Here is a 22,727-nt window from a genome sequence, read left to right as displayed (position 1 = left end):
ATCTTAGGACAAATTGCAGAAATTCATAGAACTGGAGGGAGTTTTTTGACTTTTGAAAAGATACAGCATGCTTTTTAGAGTAGTTGTGTGCTCACAGTTTTAAAGAATGGGGCCTTCTTATACGATGTATTAAAATTTTTAATATTTAAATGGACCCTGCATGTCTAGCAAACGGTTACTGTAGGATCATGGCATTGAAATTAGCCACCATATATGTCAGGGCTTTGAGGTGACTGTGTAAGTACATACCTGACTGTGAGGAGTGAGAAAGGATATGTAATTATTCTCATGTTGAAGGAATAAATAATTTCTATTATATCCTTCTCTGTAGTCTTCTTCTCTCTCCTTTCTGGTTCATTGCCTGTCCAGAGTGTAGAGATACCTTGTCAAATACATTAAAATACATGGCCAGAGTGATGACCTGTTCTATTCATGACCAAATCTGGTGGTTTTTATACACTTATAGGGGGGCACAAAGGAAATAAAATGTGGCCCAATAGCTATTTGTTACAGGAAAGGAAAGAGAGGGAAAAAACCCACAGGTCTGAACTGTTATAAAACTAAAAAGTGAGATTAAAAAAACGAATGCAGACAAGTGTGGCTGTAATGCATACAACAGTAACTCAGAACTCTGAAGTAAAATACCTCAAATCAGATTTGAGAAAGTCAAGTGGGAATCAGGAAAGTAAAACCCAAGAATTGCCATCAGATGCAATTAAGAAATAACTATGTAAAGAAACTTGGAAAAATGCAAAAAGTGTCTGTTCCAGTAAACTGAATTGCTATAATCTTCTTTTGCACTTAATGTGCTAAATTCCTCTCTCAAGGAAAATATCCCTAGAAATCAGATTAGAAAGTGTTTAAAGGGAATTATTTGTCAAAGTTGTTTTTTCACTTAAGTTAGGATAACTAATAATAATCTCTTCCATATTGCTGTAATAATACTTTATTTGATACAATTTAGCAATACAGATTGCATGTAGATTTACTTATGTATTCTGCAGGTAATTTACCAGTAGCCTGACACTGTGTATCTCTAACCCTAAAAGCTTTTCTTTATGGTTGTGAGTCACATCAGATTTGGCAGTCTGCAAGTGTAAAGTATTTCTTAGGAAATAAGATGTAGATTGCTGATTTTTACTTATGCACATTTACTGTGAATTGCCAAATAACCAAAAAGGAGCGAGGCTGTCAGAAAACTTAGCTTACCTCTTCATGTATTGAGTATGTCCTTCTTTTTGTGGTGCATGAGTTTTCTAAAAAACCCTGCAAATCATCTGATTGTGAGTTAATGAGATCTCACTATACTGCGTGTTTGAGCAGCAGAAAGACCCTGTGTAGGCAAATGAGATTTTACTGTCTCAAGTGCTTGTCACTTGTAATAAAACTGTTTACTGTGGGGTGTATGTATTTATCATGAATGTTCCATTTACATGTGGGATAGATACAGACATGCACACATTTTTAGAAGACATTTAGGGACAATATCGTGTATTTGAATCAGTTGTGGAATAGGAATATTTTTTTTTAAGAGATCATTTTGAAGGAAAGGCAGAATGAGAGATTCTGGCAGCTTGCTATTAAATTTCAATCAAGCCAGTATAGTTAGTAATAAAACATTTACAAGTTTGTAAATGTTAAGTTTCTTCAAACTCCTACTGTCACGTGTGGAATTTTCATTTATACTATTTTGCATTTACTGCAGCCGTCTACATGCAAGGCTTAGTAATGCTGCATTTATCACATGCAAGTATAGATAAAATATAAATATATAAAAGCAGAAATTGCCTGCAGCTGTTCTTATGTTTTCATAAGACGATACATTACAAAGGTGTAAATTTATGGTGTTAGCTGCCTGCTATCAGTTACTGGTGCTCTTCTCCTCACAAGTACTTTAAGAAGAGTATTAAAGTAAAATAAAACAAATATAAAATAGTGTCAGAGTTTTGTGTTCTGTTTAAAAGTTAAACACAATATTGTTCAAGCTTATTTTGTTCACTGGAAGTTACTGTGATCAATACTTACATGATTTGTTTCACCTAGGACACTAGGAAATATTGAACCACCTAGCTTAGGAAGAGCTTAGACATAAATGCCAGTTATTTAAATCTTTAGGCTTTTTTTTCATCTGCGATTTGAAGTTTTCTTTTATTATTTTGAATACTAGAATTGTGCTCAGACTAAACCGCTCCTAATTATGCCCCAGCACAAACATATTGCTTATGGCTATATTTTAATCAGTTTCAGAAAAAGTAATAAAAATATTATTGCATCTGTCAAAGGATGGTGTTGCTACATGCTATTTTAAATGGTGTTTAAGTACAGTTATAAGCATACCAGTACAATGAAATCAGCTCTATTCCTAAACAACAAAGTTACATTATTTTTTACTTAAAAAGTTAACCAAGAATCCTAATATGTTAATTATCCTAATTATTTAGGGTGGTTTTAGTATGTGTTGAAATTGCTTTAAAAAGTGTACATGAAATATTTATATCAAACTTGTTTAATTTCTCATTACTTGTAAAATGTAATGTTTTCCCAGTTATAATTTTAAGGGTTTTTTTTGTCTTAGCTGCCTGAGTGTATCCTTTTCTTTTGGATACACTCTTTTCTGAACTCAGCACTTCTTTAACTTGTTTTAAACTCTTTTATTATCTCAGAATCTATTTGTGTCCCTTTAAGTTTAGCTATTGATAATTTTTGTACTACAAAAATTGTGCCAAGGAGTACTGTGAAATTTACTTGAGCTGGTGATGCTACAAATAGAAAAATTGAGTGCAGAATAATACAGGAAACTTAATCATGATGGTGTTTGGGTGATGGCAATGGTCCCTAACTGGATGAATATTAAACTTACCTGTGAGGAAAAGATGCCAGGTCTTGTCAAATATGTCCTATCATTGTTTATCATAAGAAATACTCAGACACTCTTCTAGTGTCAATTTCTGTGGAAGGCAAACAGAAATCTAGATTATACTTTCAGAAATGTTAAACTGTGAAATAAGTTATTTGCGGGGGGGGGGGAATGGTTTTAGAGGTCTCCCCTTTATTATTTCACCTTTGAAACCTTGGCCACTTCAGGATATTTGAGAACAAGTAAGTTAAGTCCATATTGAAAAACACATTTCAATTTCTAGTGCAGGTTTTATCTATGCATCATGTAAAACAAATTTCTTGCTCTTTATTATACTTAAATATTTGTACTGAAAGGAAAGTGCATTTAAGCAGTTTCTAACTGCATTGATTGCTTGTCAGTTTGATTGGAGTAGCAAGATGCTTTCATTTGGGGAGGTTGGATATGTGTTGTTATTTTCAGTTTTTCTATAGTTTGACTAATAAAACAACTAAACATAAAAAGAGACTGAATCTTTCTTCAGTCCTCAAGTTAGAAGACAGATGTGGTCAAAAAGGTGCTCTGGTGACTTAAATCACTGCCCCTCAGTCCTCTCAAAATATTTAAATCATATGAATTTGTGATATCAGTCACATAGTCATGTTGCAACCTTGGAACTGATAATATATTCAGTTGTCTTGAAGTGAACTCCATAATTCTTCATTAGCAGATAAAATTTCCTAAAGGTTTTGTCTGAATAAGAACTTGAGTATTGTGCTGCTTATTCCATTTTTCATCAGGAACCAAACAATAGAAAGTCTCTCAACTGTGAGCAAAGCCTCCAAGATTTAATGGATGCTCTAAATGTCTGTTCTTGTCATAGTTTTAGGTGTTAAACTGTGGTTGAAGGTCAAATAATCCCTTCTGCTAAGCATCTGAATTTCATCATAAAGGAGGTAGCTTGGTATTTGAAGATAGTTTTGGCGTGAAAGTTTCATGTAGGCAGCTTAACAAAAAAAGCTAAAAGGCAGGCAGAAATGAGCTGTCAGGTTGCAACTGCTTGGTAACTGTCCTGTGAAGTATACCTAAATCCCATTTCTTACTTTGGGATTGTAGTTTGAAGAAGAAAGAGCTTAACTTAGAGCAGTTAAGAACAGTTAGGAAAGAGCTTAACTGTTAGTTCTTCCCAAATATATATAACATTTCCCACCATTTTGGCTGACAACAGCCTCTGGAGAGGGACTTTTCGTAATGGTGTGTAGTGATAAGAGAAGGAGTAAAACTGAGGGAAGGTAGGTTTGGGTTTGGCATTAGGAAGAAATTCTTTACTGTGAGGGTGGTAAGGCACCAGAACAGGTTGCCCAGAGAAGCCCTGTGTGTCCCATCCCTGGAAGTGTTCTGGGCCAGGTTTGGTGGGGCTTTGAGGAACCTGGTCTAGTGAAAGGTGTCCCTGCCCATGGAACTGGATGGTCTTTAAGGTACCTTCCAACTCAAACCATTTTACAATTCTATAACATATCCAGACTTTTTGTAACTTAGGCCTTTGTAGGAAGGTTATGAGGTCTTCTGGACAAAGGCTATATTGCCTTTGTGAATTAACTTATGAATTAACTGTTACTGAGCAACTTTATAATTTTGTGATGTGATTTTGTCCTTGGGGGTACATCTGAGAGAGAATGTAGTCAAAATTACTTCACTCCCTGTGCATGGCAGAGTTCTGACCCAAAGAGTGTGTGTTATGTCTTCTTGCTTTGAGTACTTTTAGACTGTTATAAGGGGGTAAAAAAATTAATCCTTTTTTTAACCTCTACTTTCTGCATTTGTCACTTGTTTAGGAAGTTTGTTTCTTGATATATTTTTTTAGTATGTTGTGGTGGCTGGCAAAGTTACTGAATGATCTGAACTATAGAATTTCTAAGTGGAAGAGGGACATGTTTTCCCATCTGATCTTGACCAAATTATTTGAAAGTTTCCTGTTCTTTTCAACAGTGCTTTGCTATAAATGAAAACAAATTAAATTAAACAGTTAGTAAAAATGCATGGCCCATGTTCCTCTTGCAAAGTTTATTAGAATCTAGTTGGATGCTAATAATTCCTTTCACTGTGGATCTTTGAGATATGAAGCCTCTATTTCATGCTTTCCAATCACCATTTCCATCTGTCAAATTCTAGGTCAGTCATTAGTAAATGCATAGTAGTAACTGTACGGTCTGTAATGCCAACACACTGAGCCCATCTCAGAGAGGGAGATCTGTGCTAAAACTGAAGTGCTCCTCAGGGAGCAAGTGGTATTTCCCCAAGATCTTTTTTTTTTTGAGATTGTTTCAGGTGGCACTCATTGAAAGGGATGGTCTTTCAGAAGCAAGCTTGGCAAGAAGCAAGCTGTTCAGGGTTTTCTCTAGTGAGTAAAACCCAGTATTTTTGTAGCTTCATTCAGAAGCTGGTGGTCATTGAGGGTACATCATGGAACAGTAGATTCATGTGCCTCTCTGCAGGGGATGCTCTTAATGATGGAACTACGGTGTCCTGAATGTGGAAGGAGCAGACCAGCAGTGAAGGATTGATTGCTTTCTAAAGTGTGAACAGGGAGATGCATAATTCTGGCTTTTACAAATAAATTAATTCTTTGGAATAAGATGCTTCCTTTACTTACTGGCATTTTAATTTTTTCCTGCAGTATCAGAAACGGACACTTCATGATGATTTTTACAAGCCTGTCAACTTGAAAGGGCAATTAGTGTAACCACAAAGTTAAAATGTTCAAAAAAATATTAAACTGTCTTGAAAGCAAAGAAAAATAACTACTGTACTAATCTGGGAATATTTTTCAGTGAAGTAAATAATACTTATGTGTCATGAGAGATTCATTTAGCGGTAGCTTGGATCCCTCAATAAAAGAATGTTGGTATATTAGCATATTTGTTAATATAATACATTACGTATTTAGAAGAATATAGTTTTTGATAACAAAACCATCATAACTCGATCCAGAAAAAAATTACATTGTGTCTGCATACATCCATAACCTAGATATGCCTAGGTATTCAGAAGCTTCCATGGTGATTTCTGGGAGCTGTACAAACACAAGGCTCTTCTGCTACATTCAGACAGTGCATGATAAAGTGCTTTCTAAAGTTAGTGAGTGTTGGTTTGGGGGATTTGAATTCAGAATTAAAAATGATACATAGAAAGTGATACTGTGCTGACTTAGTAGCACAAAGTATTTTAGTCCAGTGTTGAAAGTACATATTATAAAATCTGTATGTGAGTGTTACGTGGCTCTGGAATCAACTTTCTAGAAATATGGACATTACCTAGGAAAACAAGTATTTTGTTTTGTTAGAATGACAGTTTCCCTCTGATGGATTTGACATTAATTGAATTCTGCTCTGTGATTTTTCTTTTTATTATTTGCACAAAATTGTGCTCAGTCTTTTTCCTCCAAAAAAATACAAATAGTATTGTATCCCTGCTGTGATTATTATGCATAACATCTCTGACTCAGCAGATCAAAAGTTATGTTTACTGGAAAACAGAATTAACATTTTGTAATATTTTTAAGAACACTTAAAAACAGCTGTGTCAAAAGAGATTATGTTTTTAACATGCTAATCCACTAAGCCATCATACATCACTCTGTAGGCAATGTTTTTGTTCTAAGCAGCTACCTCTTACAAGAGCCCATCTGAGAGATGTCAGGATAGCCCAGAAATTTACCCATGAACTTGAGTTCTTAAGGAGAGAAACGTCCTAAATAGAGTGCTACCTTCATTATCAAATTAAAGATATTTTTTCCAAGAACTGACAACATGTTTTGGCCTCCTCTAAGGAGTTCTGGCTGTTGGGGACAAATTGATGATTAAAACTGGCATATGCAAATTTTTTTTTTTGCAGTGGGAGGGAGTAGTAATTCCTAATTTTGATAGAGAATATTATATTGTGATGACCAAATTCCTGAACAGAATACTGTACTGATTAGGGAAAAGACAAAGGAGTATGAGAATTTATGCCAGCTGGATTGGAGACTCTGAGATTCATCTGGATTAGTTGTTTCAATTGCTAATCTTGCCCCATGTTCCCCTGCCACTTTGTTTTCTGAAGTTGTCCTTTCAGTGTTTGTAATTGTATACTGTTGCTGAGTAAAGAGTCACACAGACGTGGGAAACAGCAGTACTGACTTGGCAGAAAACTCGGTGAAGTGGAAAAAATGCAACAGAAAAATAGAGTTCTGTCTTATCTTTTGACTTCAGAAATCTGAAGTGTTGCTTTTAAGGACAGTACATATATGTGTGGTAATCTGAAATTTACGTGTATGTTGACTGGCTCTGTGTACACCAATGACTATAGGTAATAAATACCAATACAAGGAATTTGTATTTAGTTAAATTACTGTGCAAACTTTGCTGAAACAGCATGGAAGTAACAATTTTCATTTATTTTTTAAATGCTAATTCAGAATGGTACAACATCGGTGAAAAGTTTAGTGAGTTGCTACTATGTGATATTCTATTCTGGCTAGCTATGGAAGTCTATTTCATGTTATCTGACAGATTAGAATATTTAACTTGAAAATGTGCTACTGCCTGACTGGCAAGTTGGGACATTGCCTACTGTGATTTCCTACTGGCAAGAAGTCTGTTTTAAGGCAAGCTTGGCCATACTTGAAACTAACAGAGTTAGCTAAGGTTTGATACGCTGCTTTCTTCTTTAGGCCTGCTGAAACGTCTTTCGGAATTTGTGCCAGTGTGGTTTTGGACTGTAGAATGTGCAATGTGTGTAGAAGGACTGTAGAATGTAGAAGTGTGTTTCATACAGTGTGAGACTCCCTGGGTTTGGTTCTGTGGGGGTTTTGTTACTCTGGTGGCCAGTAAACACGTGTGGCCAGAGCACAACACATCGTGGCTTTGATCTGCAAAGAGCAGTGCTGTAAAGAGGCACAGGGAGAGTATGGGAAAGGAGGTATTATGTGATGCAGGGAAAAATGAAACATCATCAGGCCTACCCTGGCAATGTAGCAATAGTCCAAAGAACTGGCTCCTCACTGTGCTTTCCTGTAAGGCACTGCACCAAATAGCATGAGATAGTACTTCCCACATAACACTTAGGGATTATGCTAGTAAATAAAGTATTTTCCACAAGGAATTATATGTATTAGCAGGTGCTGCATGGAAGCAACTATGCCAGTCTTGAAGTAAATTGTTTTTAAATAGACTGTTGAATATGGTGGTGTTCCAAATAGTCACAGTTTAAAATACTGATAAGGAGGGAATTGTTGTAAAGTGAATTGTCCTGGCAGACAGAGTTCTTCATTCTTCCAGGGCTGGATTTTCACTGAACAATTAGATGCAGTTACCTACATTTGAACTGACTGCTGAAGTTATCCCAACAGGCGTGAGAGCGATAACACTGAAAACTGGTACATAAATCACTTTGTAGAGCTGGGTTGTTAACTGCATTACTAGGAAAATATGTTCTTTGACTCACTGATTTAAATATAAAAAACCTAAAAACAAATACCTAGAGGGTTTTGTATGTAGTTAGGATAGGGTATTACTCAATTTATATGTATGGCCAGTGCAGAAACAGAGAATGTCTCTAAATTCAGCAAGTGGTGTGTGTTGCTCTAAAGGCAGCAAGTGACTCATGTGACTGTCTTAGCAGCTGGGCAGCAAGATTAGAGAGCTACTATGTACACATTCCCTTACTGAGGGGTCCAAACTATTGCTAAATGAAGTTGTATTACTGCCAGAAAGTGAATAACAGGCATAAGAAAATATAATAAATAAGTGTGTCATCAGGTTAGTGCAGTAGTTATTTCAGATAGTCATTAAATGAAGGGAACAAAAAAACCCAAATGCAGCTTTTCCAAGATTCATATTTAAAAGATGTTTGTCCTTTTTTCAGACTCTAACTTCGTATGAGATTACATGTGAAGTGTCCCTTTCAATTTTGATATTTGGAAAAGTCAACTTGAAATGGCTGTTTCTGACACTGCAGGGAAAAATTGAGAATGTTAGTGAGTGAAGGATCTTATTCCAAAGAACTCATTTATTTGTAAAAGTACTAAAAATATGCTTGTATCATGAAGTATTTTGATTTGAACTGAAATTGGCAAAGTGTGTACTTCTTGGTCACTTGCTAATTTGAAGACTTATTCATGATGTTATTCCTCATGTATTTCCTAATTGTAAGAATTTGTGAAGTTTGTTCCAAATTGTCTTTAAGTTTTCCTGGCATGCCAGTATGGATTAGTGGAATATGTATTCTTTTTATTTTTTCTTATGTTTCCCTAATCTAATTTTGGTTGGGTTTTTTTTTTTTTTTCTCAGATACTTGCTTTTCTTAAGAGAGCTGCTAAACATTTGTTAATGCTTTGTTCTTTAGACATAATGTGTTTACAGTTACACATTGAATTTCAACTATAATTTATGGATTTAAACTGAAATCTGTCACCCTGTCAAATTTATCTTCGGGATTAACCCTCAGGAGGACTCCTTTGAGTCTTGATGACCAGAGCACATACACTTGACTGTTGCAATCGAGTAAATTGATACAGAAATCAAGAAGATGTAAATATGAAGCTCCTTAGTGCTATTTTTAGTGTCAACTTTCAGACCATAATTATGTTTTAAAGATGAGAATGTATTTACCAAAGAGGAGCTTTTATATTTAAAAAGCCAAATCAGCCAAGAAGTCGAGCTCATGATAAATTCCTTACAGTAAAAGAGGACCAGAAGAATGTGTGTTCCTAGTTATCATCACTGTGTCCCAGTGTCCTTAACAAGGTTAAACTGTTTGTTTGTTATTTTGCTTCAGGTTTTCCAGATTTCTGCTTTCTCTGTTTTTCTGTGTGGCAATGACTTGTTTCTCATGTTGTTGTTCTTTCCTGTTTATTCCAAGTTTCTGCAGCTTTCCTCAACAACGGTTTTCAGTTATATGTCTAAGAAAAGATGGAGAGAGCATAAAATTAGATTGTTCAGAGTAGTCAGTGCATCTGAAAACTACCTTCTCTGGGTGGATGATCATTTTAATAATGCTTCCAAACACCTTCATCTGACCTTTTTATTTTTGCACATTTAGATTTCTTCTTAATCAAGTCTCTTATTGTTTAGTGTTTTGAAATCTTTGATTTATAGGAAAAGTTCACTTTAAGTTTTGTTTTGATTTATTGTTTCTGAATGTTTCATTACTACTTTTTTTCATTTACCATTTTTCTGTACCAGATTTCTTTTGTATTCTGCTTTCAGTTTTCACTCCTAAATTACTCATCAGTTGCAGAAAAAAAATGTTTCTGCACTTCTTAGTCTGATGATGGTCTGTGACATAGGATCACTAGGAAACAGGAATGTTTGTGTATTGTCAAGTAGTTTCTAGATAAAGCACTAGCAGATTGTGACTGAGGATCTACATACCTGCAAAATATGTCGATCCTCTGACTGCGTGAATGTTTCACTGGATTCTTGCATACTGTTCTTTAACACATTCCTTGAGATGAACCATCTGAAATATCCATCTTCCAGCAGGGTTTCGGCTCCTGGGTCTTGCTGCCCTGTGTTGTGTGCCACAGCAGCTTCTCAGGCTTGGACTTCCTATCCCTGCCCCAATCACCGCCCCCACCACCCCTCCCCAGGGAAGAGCTCTGCCATACTGCAGTTGTGTTGAGCTCTTATCCTTTCTTCTGCAGCGTGCTTTGTTTTGTTAGAGCACCTTTGCACAGCTGGAAGGATTATATAAAATAAACAGCTGCCCCGAGAGGATTTTTGCATGAACTTGGACTTCGGCTTGTTTGTTTGTACCTTTCGGAATTACACCCAAAATTTCTTAGCCACAAGTTTGTGCTGCTCCACTGAACTAAAGAGGGAAGCATCTTCTCATAGATGCTAAGGAGGAAAATTCTTAATCCACCTCTAACCAAAAAGACAGAATTCTTTTTAATAAATGCAGTATTCAAATGTCCAAGGAGAAACAGCTGAACAAGATCAGACAAAAATATAGTGTATTTGTATGAGATTGCCTCTTGTAAGCAGTCATGCTTTCAGAAAGGAATAGGAAAGATTCTTTCTTGATATAGTCCTCCTCCCCCTGCTCAATCTTGCCATTCCATTCTTAGGATCAGGAATTATCCTGGTGTTTGCTTCTTGGGGCTGTCAAAAAATCATGGATATTTTGAAGGAAGTTGAGATGCTGTTTCTGATGCTATTTGTATCCTTCCGGTGAGGAGAGTTTCGCAGCGTCAACTTGTGGTAGTGTGTGCCACCTGCCCAATATGCTTTTCTTTGGCAGGAAGGCCTACAAATGAGAAAAAATGGTTTTGGGGAAGCTGGTAATTCTTTTTTTTTTTTTTTTTTTTTTTTTTTTTTTTTTTTTTTTTTTTTTAAAGCCTCAACCTGTGCTCTCTGACAGCATTTCTTAGGGCTAGAGTTGCTGTCTCACCTCTTTCTTGCACTGGGTAGCGGGGGGGCTGGCAAGTTGTCTGGAAGCTGTAAGTTGATCAGAACAGGCTCTTTAGCTCTTCAGTTTCAGATGTGATCGTGGTATTTGATTCTCTAAAGAGCTGACAAGCTTCCTGGTGAGGAGAGAGAATTTTAGTAGCCAAAGCAAGAAATCTTGGTTCTGATGTTGGAGAGGGCAAGCCCTCTGCGGCAAGCTGAAAAGTAAAGCATGGAAAGGTTTGGAGCCTAGATAACTGAAACACTCTTCTCCAGTAACTATAGATACTGTGGTCTTTCACAGGAGAGCAGTGGACAGGAAGAATGTTTGTTTCCAAGCACCGGTGACCGGAGAAGAATAAATAGAACTAAAGGAGGCTTTAGGAGTTGTGTTGCTTTGTTAATGTCTTAAAAAAAAAAAATAGCATCCATTTTTAGGATTCAGTGTACTAGAGGCTGAAAAGGAAAACACAGCAGGCATCTGTCCTTCCCCTGACAAGCTAACAGTGTTGCTTGAAAGAGGAGAACTGAGACATGTGGAAAGGAAAGGGAAAAAAGCAGTTAGAGTACTTGCAGTTACATGTGTGCACACTGTTTAATTTTGTGTGTTAATTTAACAGTATGGCACAACAGAGGCTCACAAAGCCAAATTATGTTCCTCTCAGTCATCACCATGGGCACTCCTATGCTATCCTGTTTTTCAGGCTGAGGATCTTTGAAGGAAAATACCCAGTGGGATGCTGGTTCTCAGAGCAGTATGTATCCCACAGATGGGAGTTCACAAGCCAGTTTTCTGGCTGGAAACTTATACATGGATCTTGACAATGGAACATATTTATACAGAGTTCTGGTATGCTCTCTAGCACGTTGGATGTTTTGCTTCAGGCTTTGGATTCTTTGAGAAAACCTGCCCTACAGCCACAGTCCCTGCCCTGGTGAAATGCTAAGCTGCTTGTACACTGTTGCTCACTCTTGTGATGGAGAGACACCTCTTGCCCCAACTGCATTATGATGCTTGCACTGTAAAGCACCTTGATTCCAAAGGAGGAGAGCCTGCAGTGCATGCACAGGATAAAATGTAGTGAGAATAAAGTAAATTACTCCGGTGAGGTTTTTTTTGTAGTTGTTTATTTAAGAATCAAATTTCTGTGGAATTTTTGGAAGAACCTGTTCTGAGATTACTAGGCAGCGTTTTTCAAAACCATTGTCTTCATAATCTGTTTAGAATGCAGCTTTCACTGCCTTTCACTTCAGCTTCAGGCACTAAGTATTTCTGCAAATCACTCCTTGTAGACACATGCCAAGGACTGGGAAAATTAATGACCTTCTCTGTAGCATTTAGTTTAAATGACACAGAGATCTCTAGTAGAATCTGAGACCTCTAGGACAGCGTTCAATTATCTGACTCAAAACTTTGATTTCTGAGTTACTAATGGGATTGTGGAATAAGTAATTAGAAAACTGCTTGAATTTGGGTGGAGTTCACAGGAATGACAGCTACACCACTATCCCTGTCTAATTTTAAATCTCCATTTCAAAGAAAGGTGTTCAAAGGAAAAGGAAAAGTAGGAAATGTGTGCCAGAATTTTTTGACACAAACAAAACTTTTTTTTCTATTAACCTTTATGTTTTAGAAATGCACTGTTTGGAATGAATAAAAACTGAAGAAACAAAACAGGGAAGCAGATACTAATTTGTAAAATTTCAGCCCAAACAATGGCAAAGTTGTAGGTTGGCTTAAATAGAGGAGTTTATCATATAATGGCAAGTGTTTGGCAGCATGGTGAAATGTGATCCCACTCATTCTGCAAATAGTCAAATATACTGGATTTGAATTCACATTTGTACTTACTGACAGCAGCACTGGTTCTTGTGCAGATTAACAGAGGAATTGTCCTGCTTCGAAATCAAGAGTGGCTAAAGAACTGTTACAGGAGGGCTTTGCAGCCTGATCAAGGTCTGATATGACAGTACTTTTATTTAACCTGATAAATGCTGATCAAATTCTATGCTTGCATTTTATTTAGTAAGAATAATTATACTTGTATATATATTAAAACCTGATGCTCTGTTTCTGGCACTGGCAAAACCAAAGTTATTTTGTCATGAAAATTTAGGAGGAATAGGGGTGATACTCCCAGAGTATTCTCCTGATCTTCAGTAATCCGCTTGTCAAAGGCTTCCTGAGCTAAGCAAAATGAGTTTGTATTTACTAACCTTTACTGGACTTTTTCCATAACTTTTTTATGTTATGTCTTGAGCTTTTGCAAAGTGTCTAAACGTGCTGTTGCAAGGAGTTAAACTGCAGATATGTTTAAAAGGCAGGTGCATTGCCTTCTCATACCTGTGTCCTTTTGTTTAATTTCACATCTCCAGCTATTTCATTGGAAAAGCTGCCAGTCTGTTCAGCTTTCTGTCTCTCCAGCCACTTCAGCTGAGGTGTACTTGCATGTTATTCATTTGCATCTCCCTTTTCTGCATCTGTATTGATTTCTCCAGAAACTCCGCTTGCTTCTTGGAGCTTGACATCCTTTTCTAAACTATGTTGCTTCTTCACTGATATGTTTACTCTTGTGTCCTCCTACTCACACCCCAGTTGTTCATTGAAGTTAATGCTTTCTTGCCTGGTGTAGATGTCAGGCTTACTACAGTATCTCACTGCATATTGGGTATTCTGTTCTAGGAAAGAAATCAGACAGGCAGCAGTCTGTGGTGTGTCTCCTCAATACAGTGCAAGAGCTACAATACAGTATGTAGCATGGCAAAGATACAGGACAAGGTGATAAATGAAAAAAGTAGTGAAACAGTTTCCATTCAAAGAAGGCCTAAGTTGGTTTAGACTTTTCAGCTCTGTAAGAGACTACAAAAGGGAGAGTACTGAAAACAGAGATTTCGTATCACAGACAAAATGATAAAGGAACAGTGAGTGGTATTGATGGGATAAAGGGTGAGCAAAATCATTAGCTAAGAGCAAAAAGAAGTAGTGGGAAATGGGCTCAGAACAAGCTAAAAGAGAGCTGTTGTTAATAAAATGTGAAATTAAGCTGTGGCACTCCTTGCCATGGGATGTTGTCAGTACAAAAGATTACATGGGCATGACAGAGAGTGCCAAAGTAGTGGAAAAGGGGGGTATGAAATCTGTCTAGATCTAAGTCCCTAAATCACAGGTGGTGATACTTCCCCAAAATACTGGGCATTTGTCTTCCTATGATCTGCTCTTGGCTGTTCCTGGAGCAAGGCTGCTGGGCTGCTGGACTTTTGCTCTGGCCTGCAAGGACCATCGTTGTGTTGCAGTGAGTATTCAGGGACCCCGAACCGGAACAAATCACCCAGAACTGGAACAAATCACCCTGGCTGAGCCAGATGCCTCGCTGTCACAGAAACCACGTCTGTCTCTGTGAACCTATATAGAGCCACTTGCAAACTAGTGAAGTTTTTTCTGTGTAAACTGAAAGCCAGTGTTGTGTTGTCTAGAAAGCCTTTTAATTTCCAGCCTAAACTTATTTTGATAAGCTTACACTTCCACTTCTTTGTTCCAGCTCTACTGACTGTCTCTTTGGTTTACTTATTAAGAACTTTAGTCTTTTTTTTCCCCTTTGGTCAGATGTTTTGTTGTACTATCCCAGATAAGTTTTTTGTGAATATCTATTACCAGATTTATACATGGTGTTCCCAGTGAGATCTTGGTAGTCCACTGTGGTGGTGTCTTTGTATCCCTTCCTCCACTGAAAATACAGCTGCTTTTTTTGAATCATTATATTTTATTTCTTCTGAAACAACTTTCTTTAGTGACTTTACTAGCTGCTTATAGGAGGGTTATACTCAAATTTTTTCCTTCTCTGCTGCTTCCAACTAACAGTTCATCACTTCTCAGCAGAAACCAGTCTCTGAGAGCATTACTCTGTTGTTTGTTGTTTCTTTTCATCCTCTTTCTGTCCTTAAGATTTGTTACAATTTTTCTTGTGTGTTGTTTCAGTCTGCACTGTACTTCTGCTACCTCCTACTTTCATATTTTCTGCATGTTTTTGTAGTGCTCACTTAAAGGCATAAAAAAATCCTAAATGGAAGTGTTGAATCAAAAAAGACTAAAGACCAATCTTGGCAGAAGTCCCTTGCTAACATCCTTCCACCTTTTTCTGAAAGAAATCTGTTGTCATCTCCTCTTGATCAGCTGCTTTTCCTGTCATGCTATTCTTGAACTAACTCCTCTCTCCTCAGCTCAACAAATTACTGGTGGTAGTGTAGAATATTCCTTAGGAGTGAGACTAGAAGTGTTGTGCTTCTTTTGTATAAAGACTCTTGTAATGTTGAAGAAAAACTGGGTGTTTGACATGGTTCATTTTTTTAAAAATCACGTGACATTTTGTTTGTTTTTTTTCTTTACCTTCATGTTTTCATTCTTTCATTGAAAATGTGCTCCAAGCAAGAGGCCATGCTATCATCATTAGTTGTATGTCCAGATAACTTTTCTCCACCTTTCTCAATATTGAAATGAGGCAAAAAAGTGTGTACTTGGATTTGATGCTCTGGTGAGACTGCTCCATCTCATCACAGCCTTGCTTCCTGTTAAATCAGAAGATAGTATTTCAGTATGAAAGGTAAGATTATATAAGAGTGGCAGATGCTTTTTTTTTTTTCCTAAATTCACCTGTCAGAAGGCCCTGTGTTGGTCTCTGTGGTCGACAGCCATCTATGGTGCAGAGGACTGTAAACTTCTACATTTTTTTCACTCTAGTAGGAGTAGTGAGTTCAAACAGTTTCCCAGTGCTCTTCCTGTTGTGATTGTAGATGTTTGGCAGACTTAGATTGCACCAAGTTTGTTCAAGGAGATCTATGCACTGCCAATAATAATATGAACTTGGTCATTTAGCACCTTTCATCACCTCTGCTAAGGTGAGAGCATCTTGCAGTGCTGTGATGCTCCATTAGTCTGCTGTGCTCAGTCTGTTCCATCAGGTGGGTTCTTCTTGGATGTTGGGTCTGCAGGACAGAGCTGGTGCCAAATCCCCATGTTCAGCAGGGTGCTGAAATTGCTGCTGTTCCTGACTCTGAATGGCTACTGAATACAGTTAGTACCAAGAGACCAAAGGAAATCTGTGCATGCTCTTGGGGCTAGAGATATGGGAATCCCAAACTGCTCATCCCTGTTCATGAGGTGGTTCTTCTCTGCTTCCTCTTGTGCTGGCACAAAGCCACTCCAAAGACTTAGACTGCATGGAAATGGTTGAAATTCTTCCTGTAGAGTTAATTTGACTGTTTTAGCTCTCTGTGGTTAACTTGAATGTTTTAGCTCTCTGACCTGGTACAGAGAAGGGAAAGGGAAGGGAAAGGAAGGGGAAAGGGAAGGAGGAAGAAGCACTGAACTGTGTCAGTGTGGAGGCATGCTGAAAATAACTAAGTTCTGGGCAGACTAACACAGTGCTGACGTGTGCTGTCTTCAGCATGACAGCTGGACAGATGTGTCCATCTCTGATCCCAAAGCATTAGCCAAGATGCTGTGCCAGAGCTGTTACCCCTGCCTCTGAGCTGCTCATAGATGAAAAGCTGAAAGCTCAGCTGCTTCTGCTGCACGCTCTGGCTTCCAGCAAGGACGTGGCTTGTGTCTGACCAGCTTGGCACCTTGGCTGGGCATGGTTGCCTCTGCCTATGCTTGACCCAGTAAACAAGGTGCTTGCTTAGGTGGAGCTACCTAATTCTGGCTGCTTTGCTTTTGGGATTAGATCCAGAGATGAGAAGGTAACTGCTGAAGTTGCTTGCCAAGGTAGATATCAAATCTGATGACGGATCAGGCCTTGAGGTTAACTAACAGCAATTATCTTTACTGTAGCTATATCTATTCTGAGTGATTTTTTTTTCAGGGGTTTGTTTTGTTTTGTGTTGAGCTTTGTTTTGTTGTGAAAAGTTGATGCCTCAGAGTGCTGGTTCGTGTGTAATTCAAGGGAAATATCAGCCCTCATCTTGGCAAGTACAGTCTTTTGGGTACAAACCTCAAAGTTGTGGTGACAAATAGGGTAGCAGTGAGAAATTAAAATGTAAATGTTTGATACATTCTTGTGTTTTCATTTGGGAAAGGCTCCTCCAAAAGCCCCCTCTGCTTTGGTAAGGAAGCAAATTATTTCAGAAAGAAACATGTTGAAATCATCAGTCCATTGATTGTACCTGTTTTGGTCGTGAGTCTTTTTTCTCAGCCATTCATTTGCATAACCCTAGCTCTTTTTGACCGTTTTGTACCCTTTTCTTCAGCAGATGTTTCCCCCCAGCACTAGTCATGGTGGCAGCTTGTGCAAGGTGGCAGGACTGGGTGAGTTTGGGGAGAGGGATGGAAGCTGCAGGTCATAAATAAGTGTATTGTGTGTGATTGACGGTATGTAGCAAGTGTGGTTTAGTAAGATGAGCTTCCAGCTCTTCCTGCAGAAGGGGGTGCACACCTTCCTTTGCTCTGGCACATTTCTGTGAGGTGATAGGAGGCAGGAAAGAAATGTCATTTTTACGGCCGAGTTTCTGTGTTTCCTTTTTTCATGTGCTCTTACTGATAGAAGGCCTGGGTGGCTGCCCCGCTGTCAGACTGCACTACCCAGTGTTAGCTGGTCATGAATCCCTGCTTCGTGTTCACAGGCATTGCTTTTTTCCTTGAAGACTGCTCATGCGGGCAGTTACAAACACTGATGGAATGAGCATGAGTCTCCACATCTCTCTTTCCTCCCTCTGGTACTCAGATTTCAGTAAGTAGGGCATTTGCAGTTTGAAATTTGTAATTGTAACATTATCTATTAGAAGTAAAGGGAAAAAAAACCTGCTAAAATAAGTAGCGTAGAACACGCTAGATCTGCTTCAGAAAAAGCTGTTATTATCATGTGCTATTAAACCAAGTGTTTTAAAGGATTAGTAGATACTATTTTTTAAGAGATTGGTTAGTGGCAGGAAGTAAGGCTGCCAGTGAAATCTTTATTCTAGAGTCCAAATGCAAAGATCTCTTATTAAAATGTATCCAGTTGTTTAGCTTTTCTTAACAGAGGGTTCATAGGTCACAGAAACAAGTGCAGTATGAAATTTCATACTCAATAGTCACCTGCTTTTAAAGAAAAATAGTTGTATTCCATCATTTCAGAAGACAACAGCTACTGCTTTTTGCTGTCAACAGATGCCCCTGTGTGTTTACATTTATCTGTATCCTAAACTGTTTTGATTTTTGTTTTGTTATCTTTATTTTTAGCAGTAGAAGCCTTTACAGGCTCCAAAGGATTTCACTGGCTTTATTTCTAGACACTTTTCCCTAAGATAAGGTGACCATACCAGTGATGTGAAAAATCCTGTCTGCAGCATTGCCTTGCAGTTCATTAACTCTGCTGCTTTGCCTCTGCTTGGCTTTGCTTCACTTTTTAGGCTGCCTTCTCTTCGCAGGATCCTTGTTTTGGGGGTTTTTTTAACCAACTTTTCATCTGCTACAGGTGAAGCGAAAAGAGAGCTTTCTTATAACTGTTTTATTAAGAGAGCCTTGTTGTTCCTACTCCACTGTAATTTGTCTTGGTTTCCTCTTCCTTAATCTCATTTTGCCCCTGTTTCCAAACCTCCTCACCTTCATGCTGATGACTCCTCCCTCCCTGATCTTGGGGTTTGGACGAAGCTGGGAGGCGTGGTTAGACGCCAGAAGCACTCGGTTATTACTTACACAGGGAAACTTCATCCTGTCTGACAAGCATGCTGTTCGTAGCCTTGAGGGATATACCTGGAGGGCACTGAGTTTCCACTCAGAATTTAAGTAGATTAGATTATGTATACATATTTGTTGTGACTTGGCGGCTATCCCAGTGCCCGAGGTTTTAAAACATACACTTTGCTATACTCGAGGCAAGCTCAACTGCATGTTTTAAAAGATGCTCTGGGGAGATGGGAGGCTGCTCTTTGGAGTCCACAAAGGTCTTATCCTCTCTAGATCTGTACAACACAGGAATTCTGACTACTGTTCTGTTTAGTGCTGTATTTTGTCTTGGTATTAGGTGCTATCAAATGCCTCAGGGGGTGGTATAACTGTAAGATACAGAAGAGATGATCCTCTCTTATTTAACTCTATGTTGATTTGTGTTTTGTCCTAGAGAAAGAGGGTTGCTATTATTTTTTCCTGAAGCCCTCTTGAAATGATATTATAATTTTGGATGATGCAGTTATCTATGCAAATCTTTTCTGTCTGACTGTAAGCTACCTTCTGGCAATTAATCTCACAGGCTAATACGTTGCTGTTAAAAAACAAGTTGTGGCTGTTTATTTAAAATTTGCTATGCTGTGGCTTTATTGAGTCTCTATCCTAAGAACAGATGAAACCTGTTACTCTGAATCTGAACAAGTTACTCCACTGCCAATAATTTTAATAGTTTTATCTTGTTAAAAAAAAATAAAAGAGAAAATCAAAACAACAAAGACACAAGCATAAAAATGCAGCCTCAAAATTCAGGTGCTGCAGATATGCTAAAGGGAACTGTGAAGTTAAAACAGCTGTATTTTATGAAATTCTGTTTGGTATGGCACTTTTCCTTATAAGGACCAATGACCAATTGTTTTGATTATTTAGAAGGAAAAAATTCCATGAGAACTGTTACTGAAAATGACTAACTTGGCATTTGTGATCTGTCGCTCTCTTACAACATTTGATGCAATACTGAATTTTCGATAGCTGAAACATCCAGTTAGCTGCTCAGTGCTTCAGCTGTTCCTGTGTGACCTATTTGTTTCATTTTCTTGTAAATTGCTAATGATATCTGTAAATAAATACTCCTCCTTTTTGTAGTGATGTCTTCTTAATATCCAACCCTTTGTAAACAAAGAACAGCCTGTGCATCTGATAGAAATCTCCAAGACTCAGTTTGCGATGCACAGTGACCTACCCGCTTTGGCAGCAAGGAGCTGAAGTGATTCCTTGGGTTTTGCCACCAGAGCAGGGAAGCCTTGGAAGGGGGAGTGTGGCTCTGCAGCTGCTCATGGGCAGTGGAGGCTCTGAAAGAGCACGGTGGTTGGGGCTGCACTTTAGAAACAAGGAACGGATGGGTCTTGTTGGGAGAGGAGGGAAGACTTGACAGAGAGGTAGGCTGGATTTGGTTAAGTGGTTTTGTTTCTTTCTTTAAGCAAGGACTGGGAGTTGATCAAAATGTGTAAGCTGATATGCCTTAGCTGCTTATGTGAGAGAGATGGGACCAGGACTTAGCAGATCTGAGATGTGCATATCCACCTGACCCATTCCTTTGGTGTCTTTAGTGGCTTATAAAAGACACTTGAATACAGTAATTACAAATCCATTTGTGTTATCTGTTAGAGTAATCTCTTAAAGGTAGAGGATGAGGAATAACCCATTGTGGGGTTTTTGTTGTTTTTTTGGGGGTTTTTTTACATTATTAAATTCTTCTTATATACTGAAAAAGATTTTTCTCTAACAAACAGAAACTGCATGTAAAATTCACTGCATTTCCGTTCTTTACTTCTATTTTCCTTTTGTAAGTGCAGAAACATAGAATTCACTCAAGCAGTCAATAGGTAGGATTGTCCCTTTGTGAACTTTAAAATGGATGAAGTGAGAGAATTTCCAGGCTGATGATTACTGAGAAATAATTAACAAATCCAATTCACTATGGCTTAGTCCCCAGTAGGATGTTACCTTGAATACAGTGCAGTTCCTCTTACAGCATCATGTGTCCATGCTGAGCTGAATTCTCAATGTTGCATCACAAAGGAGTATTTACTGTAGTAAATATTTGTTGTGGTGAGCTGGGTTCCACTCAGGGTTTCTTTGGATTGTTTATAATGCGCTGGAGTTCTTATTTCTTCCCACTTGGCTCACTACCCATGTTGTGCTTTACTCCAGGATCATTCTGAGTAGAGGTAGATGTTCCATACATGTTGGCAGGTAGGCAAGAGTGCTGGTTTTGTGGTGGAGGTTGTAAGAAAGTTGGTTATAATAATCTATTAGTTTTGAAGGGTCTGCTAAGGCTCTGGTGGCCTTCAGTTCATATATGGCTGAGCCTGGATATGAATCGTAACGGGATGGGCAGGTACAGGTACACTCATAAATGAAGGAGAGAAAACACACCTGGACCTGGCCTCAGGAATGAACCAGCACAAGAGACCACAAAGGATATAACAGAAGACAAAGAAACTCAGCAGGATTCTTGATCAGTGCCCTCATGTGGTTTTGCAAGTGACATCGCCACCAAATCCAGGAGTGAATATTTCTTTTCTCTAATGGTACACAGTGCCACAACAGAGGCCTGAGGTAAATGAATTTAAAAAAAAACCACAACAAACCAGCAAAAAAAAAAAAGTCAGTAGCCTCATCTATACCATAGTGTCCTCCTGGCCTGGGTCTGCTGCAAAGCACTGTGTCTCCTCAGCTGTGAACAATACCCAAGAAACAGCTACAGGATCCTGTGGAGGCTGGAGGAGGAAACTGATCCGGTAAGTATTGCATGCCCAATTGCAAAATAACTTCACAGGAGGGTTTAAACTACTTTTTCTGGAGCATCACTCCATCACTCAGGTAGCAGCCTTTCCCTTGCAATTTAATTTAGCCATTGTCAAACTTCTGTCAGACTCCTGTTTTATTTCTTTTCTGTGAGCTCCTCATCCACACAGATGCGCTGTCGCTTACTGACCATCTCTAAACTTCTGCACTCCAACTACTGTCCCTCCATCCTTTCATTTCTCTTACTCTGTCATCCAGAGTATCAACCTTTACTGTCCCCTACCCTTCTCCTTGGTCTTTGCTCAGCTAGCCTCGCCCTCTTACTAGTCCAGCTGTACAGATGGACTTCTCAGAAACTCTCCTGTATCGGCTCCCTGATACCTCCCATGTCTTCTCCTTCCCCTTGTTCTCTGTGCTCTGTACCTTCCATGTAAAAGGCCCATTTCATGAGGAATAGCATCAAATTATCTTAGCTGCCCAGATCAGTTCTCCTCACTGTCCAAATCTTTGCAACTCTGTCCAGTACCTACCTTGCCCTGTTTGGAAAGCCTGGAGATCTCCAGAAGAAGAATGCTGACCCTGCTCTTGGTGTTGATGTCACCGTGGAGCTCACTGCCTGCTCCCTGCCCTGAGGCTGTGGGGAAGGCAGAAAGCAGCCCAGCCCAGTGAGACACAGCAAGGAGCTGCCTGTGCCAGCTGAGCTGAAGCCATGGCATGGCTCACCTCCATGCTCCCTGGAGCTCTGCTCCTCGGGTTGGGTGCAAGGGGAGATAGTTTGAAGGCTGGAGGGAGTCATGTGCTCAGGGGGTGTGCACTGACATAGAGAATGGATGGTGTTGTATGGGACTGCTTCCTCCTGCTGCTGCCTGCACCCCTGCCTGTGTGACATCCTTCGGCTTAGCAAGTGCTGGTTTGCCTTCCTCCCAGTCAGTGACTGTCACATCTGTGCTGCTGACTCATGTTTTGTAGTTTGTCCAGTACCTGACTCCACAATTGCAAGAGCTCTCAATCACAC

At 38.8% G+C, this 22,727-nt stretch overlaps 1 protein-coding gene across 4 annotated transcripts in view; it reads left to right on the top strand.

Annotated features, from left to right (window-relative positions):
- PLAG1 (PLAG1 zinc finger) overlaps positions 1–22,727 on the top strand; it is a 52,045-nt gene that overhangs the window by 5,619 nt on the left and 23,699 nt on the right. The window contains exon 1 of one of the 4 annotated variants that reach the window (XM_063168979.1): positions 21,199–21,705. The exons of the other annotated variants lie outside the window; for them this stretch is intronic. The gene's annotated coding sequence lies outside the window, so the exon portion shown is untranslated. Of the gene's footprint in view, positions 1–21,198; positions 21,706–22,727 lie in introns of those variants that run through there. 4 annotated transcript variants of the gene reach the window in all.

The sequence above is a fragment of the Melospiza melodia genome, chromosome 1 (assembly GCF_035770615.1).
Source record: "Melospiza melodia melodia isolate bMelMel2 chromosome 1, bMelMel2.pri, whole genome shotgun sequence".
Taxonomy (NCBI): domain Eukaryota; kingdom Metazoa; phylum Chordata; class Aves; order Passeriformes; family Passerellidae; genus Melospiza; species Melospiza melodia.
This window is presented reverse-complemented; position numbering and strand designations above follow the sequence as displayed.